The sequence below is a fragment of the Musca domestica genome, unplaced genomic scaffold (assembly GCF_030504385.1).
Source record: "Musca domestica strain aabys unplaced genomic scaffold, Musca_domestica.polishedcontigs.V.1.1 1, whole genome shotgun sequence".
NCBI lineage: Eukaryota > Metazoa > Arthropoda > Insecta > Diptera > Muscidae > Musca > Musca domestica.
In genome coordinates, this window is record NW_026712114.1 from 42317857 (window position 1) to 42340017 (window position 22161).

A 22161-nucleotide genomic window follows, 5' to 3' on the forward strand; every position below is an offset into this window, starting at 1 on the left:
GCCGCTTCTTTACTTTTCGAACCATTTCTGCTGATGTCGATGTTTTCTTCCGTCCACTTGCTTGACGTCGGGCTACGCTACCAGTATCACGGTAACGAGCGATGATACGAGACACAAAAGATTTATTTACATTTAAATGTTGGAGTGCTCTAACATTAGCAACTTGTGGTTTTCCAGCCAAATATAAAGAAATTACACTATCACGCTTGAATTCCATCACGAATATTTTTTTCTGGAAAAGTCTCACCAAAATGCTTTTGTACGCTTGTAAACAATATAATGAGCTGTCACTGGAATAATTTTAACAGCTGTCGGACGAGTGGCTTAGAAATGACAGCAGTCTGAAATTGGTTGCAGTTTTTCATCTCACCTTATAGAGGTAGAACCTATTATGAAATTTATGAATTATATTTTAAAAATTTCGTTTAAAAAGATGGGGGCTATAAAAATTCGTAGGGCGAAATGACCCATTTTGGAATTTAACCTGTCTATCAACAAAATACAAATATATGCAACATTTTAGCATTCTATCAAACTTGAAAAAATCGGCGAATAAAAATCATCAAAATACCCAATATCGGGAGGTGCCGTTTTATGAGGGCTATACGAAGACGTGGACCTGTACAGACAATTTTCTGTCTTAGGCTGTAGTATCTATTACGAATTTCAAATACCAAATTTGAAACATTTTCGGTGAATAATGTCGCTTAAATCACCAAAATACCGAAAATAGGCAGTTACCGTTATTTGAGGGCTACGTTGAACTACATCACCCATTTTTAATACCAAAAATCCTGCAAACATAATATACATTTGAGTAAAATTTTATCAACCTACTTCATTTCGTTCGGAAACTAGAGAGATTTCCACAGACGGACAGACGTGCGGACATTGCCTAATCGACATAGAATTTTATGCTGATCAAGAATATATGTACTTTGTGGGGTCTAATATGTATATTTCGAGGTGTTACATACGGAATGACAAACTTAATGTACCTTCCATACTATGGTGGAGGGTATAAAAAATCTGTTACAAAAAAATAAAAAAAAACAATTCAATTCGGCCGGGCCGAACTTTTAATGCCCTTCACCACCGTGTAGAGAGAAAAAATAAAAGTATCTGAATTCAAACGAGTTCCACTTTAAACTGCAAATACCACTAAGAGCGTTTGAATAATGCAATCAAACTTTTCAAAAACCCATAAAGTGTGTGAGGCCGATATATGGGGGCCATACTATTGCGAGTTATCAAAATACCGAATATAGGCAGGTGCGAAGAATGGATGGAATGGAAGAGAGTCCTTTCTTGAATTCCAAAGAAATCTTACGAAATCTGGAATTGTACAAATACTTTCAATTGTTGATGTAGTTACCTATTTCTTCCACTTTTTTTGGTTCCAGTTGTCAACACTGTCATATTTATCTTATAAATTCAATTCATGCCAACATTTACTTACGTTCTAGTCATGTTAATGTTTCTATTCTCTTTCTTCTGCCATTACAGGCCAGGCTCAGCACATTTGTGGACCGATCAGAATTCTCACTACGTATGAGATATCTCACATATGTTAAAAACGAACGAACGACAACAACAGTTGATTCGCACCCACATGCCAACACACTGGCTGTCTGCGTGTCGTCTGATTCGTATAATAGAAAACACATGTTCGCTGTTACTTAACATGGCTAACATATGCATTACAGACAGATTGTTATGTGCATGTGTTTTGTTGGTATGGGTTATTCCATAGCTATTATCAACGTAAAAATCCATTAAAATGGGATTAGTTGCCAACGATGTTTTAATGAGTAAACAGGTGAGAGAATAAAATGTATTTAAAATACCAAAATAATTACTGCTGAAAACAAAACGATTTGGCTTAATCTGGATATTGGAAAATTGACTCAAATTCGAAACTTAATTCGATTCAAAATTTATATTAATTTAAAAAATGGCATGTTTTATAGAGCATTTGTATAAAATCAGGGATATTAAGTTCATCATTCCATTTGTAACTCATCGAAATAATAATTTTAGACCCCGCGTATACAGTGTGAGATGAAAAAACTGCAACCAATTTCAGACTGCTGCCATTTCTAAGCCACTCGTTCGACAGCTGTTAAAATTATTCCAGTGATGGAATTCAAGCGTGATAGTGTGATTTCTTTATATTAGACTGGAAAGCCACAAGTGACTATCGTTAGAGCACTCCAGCATTTAAATGTGAATAAATCTTTTGTGTCTCGTACCATCGTTCGTTACCGTGATTCTGGTAGCGTAACCCGACGTCATGGAAGTGGACGGAAGAAAACAGCAACATAAGCAGAAATGGTTCGAAAAGCAGTGGCCGAAAAATGGCTCGTGAGCTGAACATATCGCAATATTTCATTCAGCAAATATTGAAAAATGAGCTCGGGGTAAATCCATTGAAATTTAAATAGTGCGAGAACTTACACCGCAACAGAAAGAAAATAGACTCAAACGTGCTAAAGAGTTGCTTCGCTTGGCCGAAAGTCGTGAACTACCAAATTTGGGTTTCTCCAATGAGAAAACATTCATTGTCCAGCAGTTTGTAAACAAACAAAATGATCATGTTTACTTGCCAAAGAGGTCAGCTGAAAATGTGCACCTTCGGTTGGCCACAAGAACTCAAGCGCCGGCCATGGTGATGATTACAATGTTTCGCCACACGAGCTAGAACCTATTATGAACTACAAACACCAATTTCTGGACAAACACGTTAAGAATGTAGGGGCTATATCAAAACGTGGACCTATACATACATTGTTTCACCATACGAACTAGAAACCATTATCACTTACAAATACCAATTTTTGGACAAATCCGTGGAAAATGTGGCAAAAAGCACCAAAATAAAGAATATCGAAAAGTACCGTTATATATTATACCAAAACGTGGACCGATATATCTCATGGTCAATACCAACCATCCTAGACACAATACAAATTATTCTGCTAAATGTTGACGCTCTATGTCAAATGAGTGCTGTATCGTGATTTCAACGGACAGACAGACGGACATCGTTAAATCGACTTAGAATTTTATGCTGATTATGACTATTACACTTTATGGGATCTATGACGAATACTTAGGGATGCTACAAACGTTATGACAAAGTTAATATGTCGTCCTTTCCAAGGTGGAGGGTATTTATTTTACTTTACGATGTAAACGTTCAAAGTTCCAACACATGTGTCGTATGTTTTTATACCCTACGCCACACTGTTGTACAAAAGGAAATGAAATGAACTCATACTTCCTTTTGATGATCTTCATAGTATCACATTCTGAGTCAATTTATGTCTGTCCGTCTGTTCACGTATTTTTGTGAACAAAGTACAGGTATTTGTAGTCGCATTTATGGTTGGATTGAGATAAATTTTTGATTGATTGGAGATAATCAGTTCATAGTAGAATATACCGCTCATACATTAGTTCCTTTTGATTCCAAATTATAACTGCCATAATACGCTTTTAAAAAAGCTTCACTGTAGATATGATGTAATTCACATTAGTTCCCAAAATAAACGTTTATTAGTTACGGGTAGCTCTACAAAATATACATAGTGGTGTAGGATATTATATAGTCGGCCCCGTCCGACTTCTGAACTTTCTTTATAACTTTTACACTTTTTATACCCTACAACACTATGTGTTGGGGTTATTATAAGTTTGATTGGGCCCAAAATTATGTAACACCTCGCAATATTGGTTTCCCATATAGGAAAGTATATATGGATTTTTCTATCTCGCCGAGCTGAGTCGATCTAGCTATGTATGTCCGTCCGTCTGTCCATCTTAATTTGTAATCACTCTAGAGGTCGCAGTTATGACCCGATTTTCACGAAATGGAGGTGGGACTAGACCCAGAATAAAACACTATTTCTTTTGTACATGATCACTCGATATTTATGGATTGAAATGGACCAAATGGACTGAAAAATTTTCTGATTTTACAGTTGCTCTACAGGTCGAAATTATAGACCAATCGAAGCGGAAGTTAGCATGGGGCTAGACCTTAGGGCTGAGCAGAAGTCTTCCAATTTTGATGGTCATTAGGTAATATTTAGTGGATGAAATAGACCATAACATTTGTGTTAAATAAAAGTCAAATTTTCCATTAAACCGCGAATATTTTTAATCCCGGCGAAATCACAAATAAACGAGAAGGTCAATTCTGACCGTTACCTAGTAAATTCTGACCGTTACCGATAGTAAATATATCGGATATATATAGCAAAATATATACAATGTGTATAAACAATGGAAGGGGATGTTAGCTAGAATGCTTATATCTCCAGAATGGCTGGACCGATTTTGACAAATTTTGTAAATGTAGAATGCCGTCTTGGCATAAAAGTATAAAATCTAAAAAAATCGCATAAAAAGATGCCAACAATGGTGATAATATGGATTTTATAGTATTTTGCGACATATTTTTAATTTTTCAAATTTTATCGCATGCGATTTTTTCAATTTGACTTATAATATTGAAGTGTATATTTTGTAATATTTTTTTGCCTTACAACATAGATTGGGTTGGGGTCATACAGATTGCAATTATCCTTCGATGCTCACGAAAATTTTCACAAGGGTAGGGTTAGGATCAGAAGGTCTAGGCCGATTGTTTTCAAAGATGTCCGCAATATATTTAGGGGTTGAAATGGACCAACAACTAAGAATATTCCCGATTTTGCAGCCGTTATGAAGGTCACAAATATAAACCAAAGGACACGATCTTGCATGAAGTTAGAGTTTAGGACAGCGGGTAGATTGGACCACTACTTTTGTGTGAAAAAATACCAACATTACTTTCAGGCGATATACGAAATACACAAAAGGCGAACTTCTTTTTATGCTGATTTCGTTGACGAATATTGCCAAATATCGTAGACAAGCAAATCATAGTCTAAATTTGGAGATACATAGGGGCGTTTTGCTTTTGGAGATGATCACAAACTATTTTGGACTATGAACCAAAAACAGAAAATATTTCTTGATCACATAATTGAGAGACGGTTAAGGACGGGGAATCCTAGCATTTAGGATGACCATTGGATTATATTTAGCCTAAAATGGACCATAACAACAAACAGCACGACGGAGTGCGTAAATATTGGGCAAATGTCCCTGGTCAAATTGCTAAGAGTAATATCTGGGCAGTGCCCCGTGACATGATTTCAAAAGCGAAATCTTCCAAAATGGATTTGGACATAAAGGGGCTTCTAACATATTCTAGTGTTGTAGGGTATCACATGGTCGGCCCCGCACGGCTATAGCCTTTGCTTACTTGTTTACAATGTTATTATGTCGTCATGCCATGAGCCTGCATTTGTTCTAATTTCTGTAGGAGTATCCACACCACTCATAAATCAAATACGTACACATTTGAGCCAAATTTTTTTGTTTTTTGCAAAATATGATTTTATTAATTATAAACAAATACCCACATTCTCAGGATTCTTAATCTTTTTAAGACGAGCCCTCATTTTTTTTTCATTAAAATAATCGTGAAAATTTTTTAAACAATGTTCGAATGATAAGCTCGACAAAATCTGACGACATTAGTATCAAAAATGACAAATAAAAATTAATATATGTTCGCATATAAAAATCAAAACAAATTAAAAAAAAAAATCTTTTTGATGTCAAACCTATTATCGCATATTTATGATTAAAATATTCATGTGAACGACAATAAATGCAATTCTCGAAGACTTGGTTGCCATACTGGAAAAGTTTTTTGCAAACAATAACTGTGACTTTGACTTCTTTGCAATAATCATCAGTTTGATGGGTACTTTCACGTCAACTTCCACCGCCATTGATGTTGTAGTTGGCGATGTTAATTTCCAATTTCAAGTTCATTTCGGAGGGAGCTGCATTTCAATTGGCTTCGTTGGCGGTTTGGTCGAGGTGCCTACCTGCCTGCTGCCTGACGATAAAATTAATTATGCCCAGTGCACTGCGACGACGCGCCGTCAGTAACATGTTAAACTCTCCAAAGATTTCCAAATTTTGTAAACGAAAAAGAAACCCAACAAAGACACGCTTCTTTGACATACAGACACAAATTCGAAACAACACAAAACAATCGAATTGACCTTGAAAAAATCACAAAACACACAAACGAAAACGAAATACAACAGCGGATCATCAAAATTATAGAAGATGACATGAGAGTTCATCATCGTCATAATCATAATTTTTTTTAGCTCTGCAGTACGAAAAAGCTTAATGATTAAAATGAGATAAAGAAGCAAAAAATGAGGATGACGATCATGTTTGGGTGAACTTTTTTCATTGTTAATTAAAGCAAGCTTTCAATGATTTAAAGTGGATTATAAGATTTATTTGATTGGTTGCATCTTCTTGAGACTAACTACTTGAACTCGAATTTTGAGTATTGCTATTAATTTAAATGGATTTTTAGCAACTGAGAGATTTTAACAACTTTAGAATTAATATTTTGCCGGCAGCTATATACCTTCAGTCCATTATCATACAAAACCAGTAAAGAAAGTCCTAAAGTCGGTCGGGGCCGACTTTATGATACCCTACACCACTTTGCTAATTTAGTAGAGCTGCGCATAACAATTAAAAGTTTTTTATGGGAGAATTAAATCATACACGCTATGATTATAATCATAATTTAAAGTTCAAAGGACTAAATATGCCGAAGCATTTGTATCTCTTAAATTCGGACTTGTATTGCTCATTTGGTGCACAATTTATTTTAAATCGGATAAAGATATATGTGGGAGCTATATTCAAATCGAAACTGATGTCGATAAAATTTAGCAAATGTATTTCTGAGGTGTATTTGATATATTTCCCCAAATATTGTTGTTACAGAGTGCATATTACGGCTGCGGAGGACAAAAATTACAAATCGGATGAACAATATATATGGAAGCTATAGCTATATCTGAACCGATTTCGATCAAATTTGGCATACTTATTTTTAGGTACAATCTGATCGTACGTGCAAAATTCCATACTATTCGGACTGATATTACACGTTTGGTGCACAATAAAATGCAAATCGGACGAAGATATATATGGGAGCTATATCTAAATTTTGTCCGATTATCTCCAATTTCAATAGGGTTCGTCCTTGGGCCAAACAAATGATTTGTGCAAAATTTCATTTTTGGATAGGGCAATAAATGCGAACTGTACTTTGTTTACAAAAATACATGGACAGACGGACAGACGGACGGACGGACATGCATAAATCGACTCAGAATGTGATTCTATGCAGATCATCAGAAGGAACTATGGGTCTATCTCATTTCCTTTTGCCTGTTACAAACAAATGCACAAAGACATCATACCCTGACAACCTTGTGGTGTAGGGTATAAAGAAAAGCATTTACTTATTCTGTTGGAACAACAATACATCCCACTTATTTGGCGTAGAGTTTCAAAATTTGGTTGGTATTGAGATATATCGGTCTATTTAGGTATAGCCGCCATATAACGGTACCTCCCAATATTCGGTATTTTGACGATTTTTGCCACACTTTTCCAAGGATTTGTCTAAAAATTGGTATTGGGTTCTAGCTTCGGTAGCGAAAAATTGTATGTATAGGTCAACGTTTTTGTATAGCCCCCATATAATGGTACCACCTCAGTATTCGGTATTTTGATGATTTTTGCCAAATTTTCGCACGGATTTGTCTAAAAATTGATATTTGTAGTTTGTAATGAATTCTATCTCCTGCGGCGGAATATAGTATGCATAGGTCCAAGTTTTCACCCACCAACCTACCTCCCCCCCACATAATGGTACCAGGATATTCGGTATTTTCATGGTTTCATACATTTTCCATGGATTTTTATAAAATTTGGTTGTAGATCAAAATGGATTCTAGGGTTAGATCCACGTTTTCCTAAAGCGCACATATAACTACATCCACCGATATTCGGTATTTTGATAATCCTAGCCACATTTACCCACATAATTGTTTCAAATTTGGTATATTAGAAGTTTTGTAGATGACAATCCTTGAAGTATAAAATCGTCTATGGAGGATCCCGTTTTGGTATGGCTCCCATACAACGGTGACGACCACTTTATGGTTTTTTGAAAAATTTAACTGTATTATCCAAATGGACTTACTGATATTTGTAGTTTAATGTGGAACACGTTTGAATTCAGATAGTTTTATAAAAAATGTTTTTTTACCTAATTTGGCCCGGCCGAACTTAATGTTTTTACATGTTTTTAAACCCTACACCACAAGGTGGTCAGGGTATTATGTCTTTGTGCATTTGTTTGTAACAGGCAAAAGGAAACGAGATAGACCCTTAGTTCCTTTTGATGATCTGCATAGAATCACTTTCTGAGTTGATTTATGCATGTCAGTCCGTCTGTCTGTCCGTCCGTCCGTCTGTCCATGTATTCTTGTGAACAAAATGCAGGTAGCATTTATTATCCGATTGAGATGAAATTTTGCAAACAATATTTGTTTGGTCCAAGGACGAACCCTATTGAGATTGGAGATAATCGGTAAAAATTTAGATATAGCTCCCATATATATCTTCGTCCGATTTGCCTTTTATTGTGCACCAAACGTGTAATATCAGCCCGAATAGTATGGAATTTTGCACATACAACCTGAAAATAAGTATGCCAAATTTGATCGAAATCGGTTCAGATATAGCTGTAGCTCCCATATATATTGTTCATCCGATTTGTTATTTTTGTCCTCCGCAGCCGTAATATGCACTCTGTAACAACAATATTTGGGGAAATATATCAAATGCAGCTCAGAAATACCTTTGCTAAATTTTATCGAGATCGGTTCAGATTTGGATATAGCTCCCATATAAAACTTCGTCCGATTTACCTTTTATTGTGCACCAAACGTCTAATAGTTGTCCAAATGGGATGGAATTTGGCACATACGACCAAATTTAGCCTAGAAGGTAGTATGCCAAATTTTTTGAAGATCGGTTCAGATATAGCTATAGCTCCCATATATATTGTTCAACCGATTTGTTGTATTTGTTACCTACAGCCGTAATATGCACTCCGTAACAACGATATTCAGGGAAATAAATCAAATACAGCTCAGAAATATCTTGGCCAAATTTTATCGAGATCGGTTCAGATTTGGATATAGCTCCCATATATATCTTTATCTGATTTCAAATTAATTTCGCACCAAATGGGCAATATAAGTCCGAATTTAAAAGATACATATGCTTCGGCATATTTAGTCCTTTGAATTTTAAATTATAATTATAATCATAGCGTGTATGATTGAATTCTCCCATAACAAAACTTTTAATTATTAAGTGGAGCTCAACTAAATTAGCAAAGTGGTGTAGGGTATCATAAAATCGGTCCCGCCCGACTTTAGGACTTTCTTTACTGGTTTTTTTTTTGGTATACCCACAAGAAAGTTCGGAGTTGTCGTTCAACTAAAAATCTATTGAAATTTGAAACTCAATATCGTGATTTTGTACCTCGCTTATTAAACATATCCGCACGGAGATTACAACTTTCTACAGGGTTTGCAATATTTCTAATTTTTCTTACAAAACTCACAATACATCTTTTTGGCAAGTCAAGGACGTTTATGATTGTTGTCTGTGTTTTTTACTTCTTCGTTTTTATATTGTAGTTAACTGCATTCTCTGTTTTTCTTTTTTTTTTCTTCAGTTTCTATCCAACATCTCATTTCAATATTTGCATAATCGTAAACCGCAAACACGTTAATATGCAGTCGTCGTTTCAGTAATAGTCAAACTACGAATCAATAGATCCCATCCAGGCGGATGAACGGACAATGGCTAAAATCTTAGAACCGCTAACAACTAACATTCATTCATAGCCAGACTAACTAGCAACGAAGGCTATAACAATAACAACTCATAAAAACAAAAACAAAAAAAAACATAATTTATCCCTCGCCAATAAGTCAATTTGACTATTGGAGCGGTAACCAACCGTGCAGCTGATTGTACAATTGTTATTGTTGTTGGTGTTGTTGTTATTGTAGGTTCATTCAATCAATATCTGAAACATGAGCCATCATTTGAAATGCCTGAATAGAAGTTTGTGAATACTTTAAGTGTCCAACATTTACCACCGTCACCGAAGCTGGCAACAACAACATCATCATCTGCCTCTTCATCACCGTAACCACAGCTCCATGTCATGTTTGCAATTAATTACAATTTCAAGCTATTGTCTGTCGGTGTACCTACCACCCGCTTACCAAAGTACTGTCTCAATCCGAAAGTTAACATTCATTTAAACAAATGTAGCCACAAAAGCAAAAGTTAAGCTATCATTGAGTGCCCATTTCGTTGCGCGAGTATTTTATAGATTCTCGGTTCGAAACGATATTCCGCCGTTTTAAGTAGACTTAGAAGAATTCAGGGTATAAAACCAAGGAGACTCTGGGAAAAAATCGATACATTTCTCCAGAGCAAAATAAAATGCTACAGTTTGACAGAAAATTATAACTAATCGGATAAAAAATATATATCTTCGTCTGATTTGCCTTTTATTGTGCAATATTACAAATGGGATGGAATTTGGCACTTACGACCAAATTGGGTCTAGAAACAAGCATGTCAAATTTGATGAAAATCGGTTCAGATATAGCTATAGCTCCCATAATATATTGTTCATTCGATTTGCTGAATTTGTCCTGCACAGGCGTAATATACACGTGGTAGTGACGATATTTAGAGACATATATCAAATACAGCTCAGAAATACCATTGCCAAATTTTATCGAGATTGGTTCAGATTTGGATATAGCTTCCGTATATATCTTTATCCGATTTCAAGTTAATTGTGCACCAAATGGGTAATACAAGCCCGAATTGAAAAGGCACAAATGCCTCGTCAAATTTAGTTGAAATCGATTTAGAGGAGGATATTCCTCTTCTCTTTGGACTTCAAATAACATAATAGTGGGTATGATTTAATTCTCACAAATTCCGTATAAAAGCTTATATTTGTTGTGTGAAGCTCTCTTAAATATGCAAAGTAGTGTAGGGTATTATAACGTGGGCCCCGCACGACTTTAAGACTTTCTTTACTGTTTTTTTTTCTAAACAAAGTGCAGGTCGAATTTATTGCCCTATCGAGATGAAATTTTACACAAATTCTTTGTTTGGCCTAAGGACGAAACTTGAAATTGGTTATAATCGGTCGAAGTTTTTGGTATAGCCCCCATATATATCTTTTGTCCGTTTTGCCTTTTACTGTGAACCAAATAAGTATATTCCAAATGGGATAGATTTCGGCACATGCGACCAAATTGAGCCTAGAGGGATTCAAGTCAAATTTTGCGAAAATCGGTTTAGATATAGCTATAGCTTCCATATACAGGGTGAGATAAAAAAACAGCAACAAAGTCAAACGCCATGATTTTTACATTTTGTTCTTAAATTTTATTGAATGAAAGCAAAAAATTTCGGAAATAGCATCAATTTTTAAAATAAGTTTACATTTGTTCGACTTGGTCAACTTTCGCACGAATTATGACCTTCAAATGGCCAAAGAAACCGTCACACACTGCCCGAATGTTGTTCTGCGGTATTTTGACCCATTCCCGACGAAGCGCTTGCATGAGGTGATCGACACTTTGGTATTTTTTAGTGCCATACTTCCTTTCCAAAATACTCCAGACACAATGCTCCAATGGATTGGTATCCGGAGATTTTGGTGGTCATTGTGAACTTGAAAAAAAGCGAGGAACCTCATTTTGTAATCATTCTTGGGTGGAGCATGCTGAGTGCGATGGTGCTGAGTCTTGTGGGAATGACCAAGGTCTGCGGCCAAAATGTTTGCGTGCCTAAGGCTTTAATACACCATCCAGAATATTTTTGCGATAATATTCGGCATGTATTCTGATGCCACGGTCGATTAATACGATGCGAGAGCGACCATCGGCTGTTGTGGCGGCCCACACCATCACCATGTTCGGCGCTTGAGTTCTGGTGGCCAACCGAAGATGCACATTTTCAGCTAACCTCTTCGGAAAATAAACACGATCATTTTGTTTGTTTACAAACTGCTGGACAACAAATGTCTTCTCATCGAAGAAAACCAAATTCGGCAGTTCACCACTTTCGGCCAAGCAAAGCAAATCTTTAGCTCTTGTGAGTCTATTTTCTTTCTTTTGCGGTGTAAGTTCTTGCACTTTTTTGAATTTAAACGGGTTACGCTACCAGAATCACGGTAACGAACGATGGTACGAGACACAAAAGATTTATTCACATTTAAATACTGGAGTGCTCTAACGATAGCCACTTGTGGTTTTCCAGCCAAATATAAAGAAATCATACTATCACGCTTGAATTCCATCATGAATAACTTTTTTTCAGGAAAATGCTCACCAAAATGCTTTTGTACGCTTATAAACAGTATAATGAGCTGTCACTGGAATAATTTTAACAGCTGTCGGACGAGTGGCTTAGGAATGACAACAGTCTGAAGTTAGTTGCAGTTTTTTTCACCTCCCTTATAACTAACCGTTTTCTGTACTAACCGTTTTCTCCAGAGGTATAGGCACATATCTTACGATTTTGTTTTTGTTGGGAACTATACTAAGTCGTGAACATGTATGCAAAGGTTCATACATAAAAGTATAAATCCATTGCGTTGTTCCAGTACCGGGTTTAAGGCAATGCCGTTGAAATTAGCGGCTAAAACTGCAAAATAAGAAATATCGAAAAGTAGCGATCAATTCCATAAAAAGGTGTAAGTGACCATTAAGAATTTGAATATGAAATTCCCGATCATTTTATTCAAAAATGTGGCTAAAAATGAAAATACCAAAATATATCACACCTGCACCCAAAACGCGAACCTCTTCCATATTTAGATTAAGGACTTAACTTTAAAAACCCTTAATTATTTTTTTCACTAACATTTTTCGTTGAGTGTAAAAAAGAAAAAACATCGAAACCCTCCATATAAATTAATGATGCGTTTATTTCGATCCAATGAAAGATGAACAAAAAATAAACACTTCCACAGTTAGAAACAAAAAAAAATGTACAGACAATCAAATATTGTTGTAGGAAACTATTTGTGTGTGTGTTTATATTTAAATTCTTGGACACTTTGCATTTACATTATTGGTAATATATGCAAATTGTTCTTGTAATTCAATGTAAAAATCATAAATTTCACAAATCTTCATGGACATGAAATTCTAAGGCCAAACCCATTTTAAATAAATGAGCAACGAGTGATGAGATTTTTTTGCAGTTTTTAGTGTGGAAATTAAATGAATTATTATATAAAATAATTAATAAATTTAATTGTTAAAATCAAAGTAAATTGTCATGGCGGTTGTGGGAAACTTCTCTAAGAGAAATCTTAGCATTATGCTTGGTGTCCGCTATAAAGAGAAATCTTTAAAATACAATTAATGAAGAAAAATACTTTTGTCTTGAAAATGAATCAAACCTTGGAAACCAAATTGACAATTACTTTTTGACAACAGTTTCAGATTACCTGAAACTGATGATACCATTTAAATGAAAATGAAATATTCTTTTGGAATTTTATATAAGTTGCAATTTGGCTCATCAGATTCTTAAATATAGGTCCACTATTTGGAATACCGCCTGATATTCGATATACAGAGTGAGATAAAAAAAAACTGCAATAAAGTCAAACGCCATAATTTTTACATTTTGTTTTTAAATTTTATTGAATGAAAGCAAAAATTGTTGGAAATAGCATCACATTTTAAAATAAGTTTAGATTTGTTCGAATTGGTCACCTTTGGCACGAATTATGTCCTTCAAACGGCCAATGAAACCATCTCACACTGCCCGAATGTTGCTCTGCGGTATTTTGACTCATTCCCGGCCAAGCGCTTGCTTGAAGTGATCGACACCTTGGTATTTTTTAATGCCAACCTTGCTTTCTAAAATACTTCAGGCACAATAGTCCAACAGATTGGTATCCAGACATTTTGGTGGACATTGTGCGCTGGAAATGAAGAGAGGAACCTCATTTCGTAACCATTCTTGGGTGTTGAGTACGATGGTTCTGAGTCCTATTGGAATGTCTAAGGTCTGCGGCCAAAATGTTTGCGTGCCCAAGGCATTAATACACCCTCCCGAATATTTTCGCGAAAATATTCGTCATTTATTCTGATGCCACGGTCGATTAATACGAGCGGAGAGCGACCATCGGCTGTTATGGCGGCCCACACAATCACCATGGTCGGCGCTTGAGTTCTGGTGGCCAACCAAAGGTGAACATTTTTAGCTGACCTCTTTGGAAAGTAATCACGATCATTTTGTTTGTTTACAATCTCCTGGACAACGAAGGTTTCCTCATCGGAGAAAACCAAATTCGACAGTTCACCACTTTCGGCCAAGCGGAGCAACTCTTTAGCTCTTTTGAGTCTATTTTCTTTCTGTTGCGGTGTAAGTTCTTGCAGTTTTTGGAATTTCAATGGCTTTACCCCGAGCTCATTTTTCAATATTTGCCAAATGAAATATGTTCAGATCACAGGTCATTTTTCGGCCACTGCGACGCGGATTTCGATCAAGTAGCTTCTTTACTTTTCGAACCATTTCTGCTAATGTTGCTGTTTTCTTCCGTCCACTTCCTTGACGTCGGGCTACGCTACCAGTATCACGGTAACAAGCGATGGTACGAGACATAAAAGATTAATTCACATTTAAATTCTGGAGTGCTCTAACGATAGCCACTTGTGGTTTTCCAGCCAAATATAAAGGAATCACACTATCACGCTTGAATTCCATCACGAATAACTTTTTTTCCGGAAAATTCTCACCAAAATGCTTTTGTACGCTTCTGAACAATATAATGAGCTATCATTGGAATAATTTTAACAGCTGTCGGACTAGTGGCTTAGAAATGACTGCAGTCTGAAGTTGGTTGCAGTTTTTTCACCTCACCCTGTATCTTCCTGTACTTTTTTACTTCAGGTTCTTATTAAATGAAAATTTATATTACGAAAATTTATTGTTATCTGTTAACATCTTGACTTTAACACCTGTGATCTTTTGGGGCATTTTACCCTTCTGGTCATATTTTTCAGCCGTATCTTGAAATGAGTTGGAAACATTCTCGTAAAAAGATTATTTAGGTAAAGAAGTTCGATTAACCCTCATAGAATAAAAACCTACCATCTATGGGTATTTTGAATATCTAGTCGTATTTTTCAAATTAATTTTCTATAAATCAGCTCGCTTGAAGTTTTGACATGTGATCCAAAGGCTCAAATTTATATAAAATTTTTAAATTCGGCCAAGCTTATCTTAGCGCTGTTTTCATTGCTCTAAACTAAATTTAAAACTTGGAACATACGTGTTGAGTTTCATTTGAGTCACTCTGGAACAGATTTTATAATTTATATTTATTTTCAAATGGAATTCAAAAACAGGATATCGATATCATTTAAATAACATGTGCGCTTTAATTTTGCCGAAACTAGACATTTTAAATATTTAATTTTATGCAGCCTGAACTACGGGCGCGTGTAGATCATATCGCTTTTGAAAATTAAAAACATTAATTATAGCATAGTCGCAGACCTGCCAAAAAATGACACCTGGACAAACAACGCCGGTTTTATTAACTTCTAAAACCGAAATTATATTTTGCATAAAATTAAGAATTCATTGATTTTTTATTATTGAGAAGTTGCGTTTCAATCATTTTCAAATGAATAACATTTCAATTAGTTGCCTACTAAATAGACCACGATTCAATTCATTTTTTTTTATTTTGGACCTAAAAGAGAAATTTGTATCTTAAAACAAAGGGGATTTTTGTCCAACGTGTTTAGTATTAATGCAATTCAAAAAGCATTGCCAAAATAATTTTTTTTTGTGAAATATGTGAAATATTGCCGAGAACACCTATATGGATTCCAAGAAATCTCCCTTGTAGTTGCTCTATTGGTCTATTGTTATTTCTAAGCCACTCCTCCGACAGTTGTTAAAATTATTCCAGTGACAGCTCATTATATTGTTTACAAGACTACAAAAATATATTCGTGATGGAATTCAAGCGTTATAGTGTGATTTCTTTATATTTGGCTGGAAAACCACAAGGGGCTATCGTTAGAGCACTCCAGCATTTAAATATGAATAAATCTTTTGTGTCTCGTACCATCGCTCATTACCGGGATACAGGTAGCGTAGCCTGACGTCAAGGACGTGGACGGAAGAAAATAGCAACATCAGCAGAAATGCTTCGAAATGTAAAGAAGCGACTTGATCGAAACCCGTCGCGTCGCAGTGGCCGAAAAATGGCTCGTGAGCTGAACATATCGCAATATTCCATTCGGCAAATATTGAAAAATGAGCTGGGGGTAAAGCCATTGAAACTCCAAAAAGTGCAAGAACTTACACCGCAACGGAAAGAAAATAGACTCAAATGAGCTAAAGAGTTGCTTCCCTTGGCCGAAAGTGGTGAACTGCCGAATTTGGTATTCGCCGATGAGAAAACATTCGTTTTCCAGCAGATTGTAAACAAACAAAATGATTGTGTTTACTTAACAAAGAGGTCAGCGGAAAATGTGCACCTCCTGTTAGCCATCAGAACTCAAGCGCCAGCCATGGTAACGGTGTGGACCGCCATAAAAGCCGCTCGTATTAATCGGCCGTGGCATCAGAATAAATGCCGAATATTATCGCGAAAATATTCTGGAGTGTTGGGCACGCAAATATTTGGCCGCAGACCTTGGACATTCCAACTAGACTCAGCACACGCCACCCAAGAATGGTTACAAAATGAGGTTCCTCGCTTCATTTCGAGCGCACAATGGCCACCAAAATCTCCGGATACCAATGCGTTGGACTATTGTGTCTGGAGTATTTTTGAAAGCCAGGTTGGCACTAAAAATTACCAAAGTGTCGTTCACCTTAAGCAAGCGCTTTGCCGGGCATGGGCCAAAATACCGCAAAGCAACATTTGGGCAGCGTGTGCCGGTTTCATTGGCCGTTTGAAGGCCATAATTCGTGCCAAACGTAACCAATTCGAACAAATCTAAACTTATTCTAAAATTTGTTGCTATTTCCGACAATTTTTGCTTTCATTTAATAAAATTAAAAAAAATGTAAAAATTATGGCGTTTGACATTGTTGCAGTTTATTTATCTCAATCTGTATCTGTATATATAAAGGTATGTTATTTAGAAAGCTCAGAACAGCAGGTCGGGTTTGGACGACTCTAGCCAATTGTAAATGCCAATTTGCATAAAAAAACTAATAACAAGTAAAAAAGTGGCCGTGCCGAACTTCTAATGCCCTCTTGAAGGAATTTGAAAAATTTTCAAAAGTTTTGTCGAAAAATACAGTTCAATGAAAAATCGTTATCTCTTTGTACAGAATTTCAGACAATTCCATTAAAAAAGTGGCTAAAATCATCAAAATACCCAATATCGGGGGTACCGTTATATGTGAAATACAAAAGTACTCACAAAAACCTCCTTGTGTAGAATCACAGACGATTCCATTGAAAATTTTGGATAAAATCATCTAAATACCGAATATACTGGGTTACGGTTATATGGGGGCTATACGATATTCGAACTTGACCTACCTGCAGACAAAAGACTGATCTGTGCAAAATGTTTGACGTTCGTTTGACTCTAGCGTGATTACAACAGACCGTCTGTGGAAATCACTCTAGCTTCCGAACGAAATGAAGTAGGTTGATCAAATGTATACTATGTCTGCAGGACTTTTGGAATTGAAAACGGACCATGTAGGCCTGTACCTTACAACACTGTGTGTTGGGGGTATTATAAGTTTGATTGGGCCAAAAATTATGTAACACCTCGAAATATTGGTTTCCCACATAGGGAAGTTTATATGGATCTTCCTATCTCGCCGAGCTGTGTCGATCTAGCTATGTATGTTCGTCCGTCCGTCTGTCCATGTAAATTTGTAATCACTCTACAGGTCGCAATTATAGTCCGATCTTCACGAAATTTAGAAAGGAGGTGGGGCCAGGGTCAGAATAGAACCTTATTTCTTTTGGATTTGATCGCATAATATTTAGGGGTTCAAAAGGACCAATACTGATTTTGCAGTTGCTCTACAGGTTGCAATTATAGACCAAGAAGTTAGGGCTGGGCAGAAGCCTTCCAATTTTGATGGTCATCGCGTAATATTTAGTGCTGAAATAGGCCATAACATTTGTGTTAAATAAAAGTCAAATTTTCCATTAAACCGCGAATATTTTTAATCCCGGCGAAATCTCAAATAGACGAACAGTTCAATTCTGACCGTTACGTAGATGCCGATAGTAAATGTATCGGTAATATATAGCAAAATATATACAATGTGTATGTACAAAGGAAAAGGATGTTAGCTATAATGCTTATATCTCAAGAATGGCTAACCGATTTTGACAAATTTTGTCAATTCAGAATGCCCTCCTGACATAAAAATATAAAATCTAAAAAAATCGCAGAAAAATATGCCAATGATGATGGAAATATTGATTTTGTAGTATTTTGTGAAATTTTTTATTTTTACGCATGCGATTTTTTCATTTGACTTGTGATATTTTGTAATATTTTTTCACATTACAACACAGGTTGGGGATATTATATAAGTATTGCAAATATCGTCCGATCGTCACGAAAATTTTCACAAGGGTAGGGTTGGGCTCAGAAGGGGTAGGCCTATTGTTTTCAAAGATGTCCGCAATATATTAGGGGTTGAGATGGACCAACAACTAAAAATTTTCCTTATTTTGCAGCCGTTATAAAGGTCACTGATAGAAACCAAAGAACACGAAATCTCGCATAAAGTTAGAGTTTAGGACAGCGAGTAGAATGGACCACTAATTTTGTGTGAAAAAGTAACAGTATTACTTACAGGCGATATCCGAAATATACAATTTTCGTTGTCGAATATAGCCAAATATCGTAGACAAGCAAATCATATAGATGAGTTTAAATTTGGAGATACAGAGGGGCTTTTTGCTTTTGGAAATGATTGCAAAATATTTAGGGGTCAAATTAACCAAAAATCAGAAAGGTTTTGGATGACCATTGGATTATATTAGCTGTAAAATGGACCACAACAACTAACAACCCGAAGGAGTTCATAAATATTGGGCAAATGTCCCTAGTCAAAATCTTAATTTCAAAAGCGAAATCTTCCAATATGGATTTGAACATAAGGGGGCTTGTAACATATTGTAGTGTTGTAGGGTATAACATAGTCGGCCCCGCACTACTATAGCCTTTGCTTACTTGTTTTTTTTTTTTTTTTTTTTTGAAAATTCCCATATTCTTTGTAAATGGTGGAGGATATTCAAAGTTCGGCCCGGCCAAACTTACATCTTTTTTACTTGTTTTAATTTGACTTACAAATTTAAATTGTACTTTTGTAATATGTGCATGGTAAAATTAAGGGCCAAAGGACGTGGCATTTTTATGAGGTTTGAGTTTAGAACAGCACTGAAGCTTAGAATTTTGTATGGTCATGGGACAATATTTAGCTGGTGAAATAGTTTTGTGTGACAAAATACCAAAATTAGCAAAATCAGAAATACATAAATGTGAAATCTCAGTTTTTTCAGGCGAATTAGGTATATGACGATGTAGCAACATCAGCTTCGCAAAAATCCGATGCTTTTCAGATATCGATGATTTGTGAAATATATAGTTTCCAGATATATGATCGAAGAGAGAAGCCATTAGGTTCAAAATTTGATTTTATTATATAGTAGATATGGAGATGTTTCTTAGAGGAATCTTATTGCGTGCGCACCGCGATTGACAAAGATTTTTTTCATTATCGGCTGAGCGAGGTTTCTACATTTGTAATTACCGCTCCAGCTGATCTCAAAAAAATGAATGAACCGGATATGGTTTGTTGTCAAAGTGCTGCCAATTTTCCCCTTAGTACATGGGATTAAGATCAAAAGCAACCATGGGTGACGATAGGGTTCGCCAAGTGCGATCAAAGAGGAACATAATAAACAAGGGAGAACGAAAAAATACGGAAAAGTGGGAAAATTGCGTCCAATGGCCATTAAAGTTTTGGTGAACGGACAAGAAAATTTTTTCATAGCTTAAAATTAAACAGTGAACTAATTAAAACATAAAGAAAGTTGGAAGGAAAGTTTCCGTAAATTTTTATTTTATTTGCTGTTTGTTGTGTATGCGTCTGTGTGTGACTAAAATTTTGTAAGTTTCTGTTGTTCTAATAGTGTATGTCTTTTTGGTGTTTCGATATAGTGTTTAACGTCCATAATACCCCCCTTAACAGAGCTTTATTAGGGAGGGAGAAGATGCTTGAAGTGGCCAGATTGGCAAACATTTTTTCATTCTCTTTGTATACTGTAGTAGCCCGAGCGATTGGCTCACATTAAAAAAGATTCACGTGTTAGGAATTTAAAAGTCAACGTTGTGCAAATATTTAATTGTTAGGATTAAGTCAAATCTAAATATGTTAATAAATTATCTATATGTGTAAACGTTAATCGTCAATTGTATTTTGTATTTTTGTTTGTTTTGATGTTTATAATATGTCCCCGTTTTTTTTTTAATTGTTAGGCCCTTGGACTGTTGGTGTCAGGGTTGGGACCGACCCTGAACAAAAAGTTTCCCTGAGCAGCTGGATACCCACCACAGTACCACATAAGGTGGTAACCATAACAATCTTCTTACTAGAACAGTGTTGGCATGTTTGATTGGGATTCTGTAGTACTTTGTTGTTGCGAAAATCGTCAGGCTTAATCCCATTATTATAGTTGAAAGGGTTTTAGATCTGCAGAAACTTTACCGCAAATTGTATGGTTGTAGTGCATCAAATGGTCGACCCCGCCCGACTATAGCATTTGCTTACTTGTTCATTGTGGTGATTATTTTGTAAAACATACAACGTCCGTTCTATTAACACCCATTACAGCCTATTTCAAATGTTTTCAAAATTCAGAACTTCATGGAAAATTCAAATTCTACGCTACTAAGAGTGACAACTGGCCGACCTAGCGAACAATCAATCGGCTGACCGACTAACTGACTGCCTACACTCGACAATAGAATATTTCATATTTGAATGTTGCTTTGTTTTATGGTCAGTGGATTAATGGACTAAATATGAAATGACTGGAAACGAAATGCGAAATTGCCATGGCAAATAACAGGAAAAAGGAAATGTTAGCACATCAAACCAAAGACAACATGTTTGTTGTGGTTGGTTGGTTGGCTGGCTGGTTACTCGATTGGTTGGCTGACTATTAAAGGTTGTTGCGTTGTTTCACTGACACAAACAGACAGACAGACAAACGGCATGATGGAATTTAAATATTTGAAAGCTTACAAATTTTCATTCAGACAAGTTGGCGTCGACCTTGGTTCACAAAATTTTGTCATTTATATTTGCGGTTTATTTATTTTTATTGCAATTGTTTGGACAGAATAATTTAGAGCGTCAGTTTTGTTATTATTTTGAAGTAATTTTTGTTTTTAAAATTAGAAATGATGGCAATAACGATTTGTGTATTTCTCATTTGTAGAATGACAATTTAGGTGAAAAGTTGTTAACATCGAGGGTACAATAACAATTAGGTTATAATAGCCCCAATGTAGAAAATATGTTTTCCCCTAATAAGTAAAATCTATTAAGTTAACACCAAGCTTAATTAAACTTGTCATTTCCGTGATAAGACGTCAAAGACAAAAATATTCTAAGTTAAGCAAAGGTTTATTCCGTTAAATTGCTCCCATGCCAGATGTAACAATCATATTAATATTTCTTAAGTTCTCGGCAAAATTATGAATATTACTGCCTATGTAACTTCCTTATTTCTACCAGAACATAACTGTCACACATCTCGAAATGCAATATCTAGAAAATATGGAAATCTAAAAAATATAATATGCAATATCTAGAAAATATTTGTATACCCTCCACTAAATTTATCATTGCATTTCTAACACATCTAAATATTCGTTATAGACCCCATTAAGTATATATAATATGTAATATATATTTAGTATGTATGAGATAAAAAAAAAAACAAGTAAGCAGAGGCTATAGCCGTGCGGGGCCGACCATGTGATACCCTACAACACTACAATATGTTAGAAGCCTCCTTATGTCCAAATCCATTTTGAAAGATTTCGCTTTTGAAATTACGTG